The sequence below is a fragment of the Condylura cristata genome, unplaced genomic scaffold (assembly GCF_000260355.1).
Source record: "Condylura cristata isolate star-nosed mole 26May11 unplaced genomic scaffold, ConCri1.0 scaffold00008, whole genome shotgun sequence".
Classification (NCBI taxonomy): domain Eukaryota; kingdom Metazoa; phylum Chordata; class Mammalia; order Eulipotyphla; family Talpidae; genus Condylura; species Condylura cristata.
In genome coordinates this window covers 9821371-9824585 of record NW_004567109.1, presented here as the reverse complement: position 1 = coordinate 9824585, position 3215 = coordinate 9821371, and positions in this window count along the sequence as shown.

The window sequence follows — 3215 nt, the reverse complement described above, 5'->3', positions numbered from 1 at the left end:
GAGCTGTTCTTGCGACTTGCCCTGAGTGGAGGCAAGCGAGGGGCGGGGGCTGGGTACTGGCAGTTTGATAACCCAGGGGGTGAAGTGTGAGACGGGGCGTCGTGAGTGACGAGGCCGGGAGGCTGGCAGAGGTCAGGTCTCGGAGGGCCTGTCCAGCCCACAAAGCTGCCAGGACGGCATCTTGGGCTCTGCGGGGGGTTGATGCCAGGCTGCGACTCGCCCTGAGCAGATCCCTCTGACAGTTGAAAGGTCTGTGAAGACAGCTCCAGCCCCCTTGGGCCTTCCCTTTCCTGGCGCGGGGTCTCCGGGGTCTCCGGCTGCCCCCGAGCCCCTCTCCTCAGCACGTGCCCTGCTTATAAACGTCCCCAGAAAGGGGGAGCTGGCTGCTCTCAGCAGCCCAGGGCCCACCGGCGCCAGCTGGGCAGATGACGAGGGCCTGCGCATTGTCTCCTAACCCATGGGTGGGACAGGCAGGGGCTGGTCACTCACCCGTGCCCGCTGTCAGGCCCCCCACCCTCCCATGACTATCAGGTGGCTGTCACGAGCAGCCTCTCCAGTCGACGTGAAGTTCTAACGGGGGTCTGTGCATTTTCCAGTGGCGAGATTTTAACCTGAGAAGCTGCAAGTTCCCAACCTCCCTCCAGCCTGCTCTGCCCTCGGGGATCCTCCGTGTGGGCGTCTGCCCCTCTGGGCTGCACTTGCCCAGAGCCCTACTCACGGCCTAGCCCTGCACAGCCTGCGCTCTGGGACCTCCGACTCTCACCCCGCCAGCCCTCACCCTGCCCGGCCGAGGCTCTGTGAGGGCTGCATTTCCTCGCCTGCCCCTGCCCCTGCCCCCACCCCGGCACCCTTCTGAGTGGCCACTGGAGCTGCCCGTGCCCTCCTCCTCCCCTAAGCTAGCATTTGCGCTGCTTCCCAGTTTCACTAACTTACAGGACACCTTGAAGTCTTATCTCCCCTAATCTCCACCCCATGAAATCTGAGCGCTACAGATACACGCCCATCTGTGTGCGTGTTGCGTGGAGATCTGCCAATTTTCACCCCTTGAAGGGAGGCCGTACCCAAGTCCTGTGGAGCACAGAGCACACTTGCTGGTTTGACTTAGCTGCTTCACTACAGTTAATCGCTTCTTGGTGCAACGCGAAGACAGCAAAGTCGATGTCAGGGCACAGGTGCTGGTCAGCTGTGTTATGGGAACCGGAGCCGACTCTGCCCAAAGCTCTGCCCCGGGCACCCAGCTCAGGAGACAAGGGCCAGTTGGCCTGGGGTGGTTACAGGAGAGCCCAGTTGGCAGGGCCCTGAAGGGTGGTCGGGTCCAAACTTGACTTACTGACAGAAACGCCGGGGCCAGCCAGCCGTAGGGTGGGGAGCAGAGAATTTATAATCCAATCGCAAGCCTGTCGCGGGCAGGTGCTCCCCATTTCTGCATTCTCAGTTCCTGGCACTGTGTCTGACAGGTAGAGGCACAGCGCATGGTGGGTAAATGGATGGACAGATGGGCAAAGGGCAGGCTGTGAGGTCTGGTCTCTGCCCTGTGCTGGGGTGGTGGGGTCTAAACTGGTGTCTGGGCTTCTGGAAAGGTCTGGCGATGACAGGTGCTAGCTGGGCCTCAGGAAGCAAAACAGGTGTGCGGGGCAGGGTGATCTCAACCCCCGACTCTAGGCTCACGCTTCACTTGACAGCTCTACGGTGTTTTAATGGCACGTCAAGCAACGCGCCCCAAAGTGAACTCCTCACCTTCCCCCCAAATCTGCCCTCTCACGGCTCTTCCCCCACATAGCACCTGGCAACCTCATGCTTCCAACTTCCAAACCTCACTTTTCCCAGGTCCTACATCCAACCCAGTTTGCTCCACTTTTAGCATCCCCCATTCCGTACTTCGTGCCCAAGCCACCCTCATTTTCCCTGAGTGGCTGACAAATGAGCCACCTGGAAACTCACTTGGTGGCAGCCTCACTTTAATTTTTATGGCTGAGAGATTGCACCAGCCCCAAGTAATCTCCTGCCCACCCCGGATCCCTGTATTTCTTTCTTAGGCAGAGCTGCCAGTGTTCGCTCAAGCCCTCCTGACCAAACGCTTAAAAACTGGCCTAGAAGGTCCTATGTAGGCTCCAACTTCATCTCCCACACTCTACTCGCCCACTCTGCTCCGGTCACCAACACCAGGATGTAGGTGCTGTTACTGCCTGTTTCAGACGGGGGTCACCGACCAGTTACACAGCAGCTGAGGTGGCCCCTGGTGTGCACCCCCCAGGTGGGGCACCACTGGGCAAGCACGGGCTTAAATTTAGGCCCCACCATTTGCTATAGGCGCCTCCCCCAGGCCTCCATGTAGCCCTGTGCTGACCAGGACGACAGCTGCCACCAAGCATTCAGAACCACGTTGGACCAGTGGTTCCCACTACAGGCAGCGCTGCTGGCCATCTTCCTCATCGCAGTGACCTTCCTGGGCAGCACTCACCTGGGGGCCCGTATGCAGATGTGGCTGGGGTGATGCAGGGTAGCGCACCCAGGCCCCCTCACTCGGGCTAAGCTGGGCTTCCCTCGCGAAGCAGGTGTGGTGCTGGGTCCAGCTGCGTTCTGCAGACTCACCGGTGACCGGGGCATGGCCTCCCGCAGCCTCATTAGCAGAACAATTCTGGTCCCTCCAGCTGCAGAGCGCTGCTGCCAGTCAGGCAAGGCTCGAACGTGCTCGGAAACATGGGACCACAGACAGCAGGGACCTCGCGGCCGGCCGGGGTGAAAGCCCACACCTGGCATCGGAAGCCTGGCCTGTGAGTCCACCTTGAGCACTGAATCCTTCACTGTGAGTGATGATGAAGACTCAGCTCTGACTTTTCATACTGCTGTGGATCAATGATGCAGATGAAAGTGACCTGAGAACAGCAGGGCGCTGCTCCCGAGAGAGGCCAAGTTGGGCCACACCTCCCTCTCCCTCCTGTGTGCCGCCTGCCCGGGAGCCCTCTCCAGGCAACGGAGCAGGCTGGGGCGTAGGGGGCAGGACGAGACACGGCTCCACTGGGGTCACGCTGCAGGCCCTGGGGCCGGTCCGGGAAGTCCGCAGTCAGTGGAACACAGCCCTGGGCCGTACAGTCTGGCTCTGGGGCTCAGGCGCAGCCTCCCAGGAATCCAGACCCTGGCTCTGCTCCCCTACTTACACAACAGGTGAACTCCTGGGCACCAGCCCTGTGCCACACACTAGGTGGGGGTGGGGG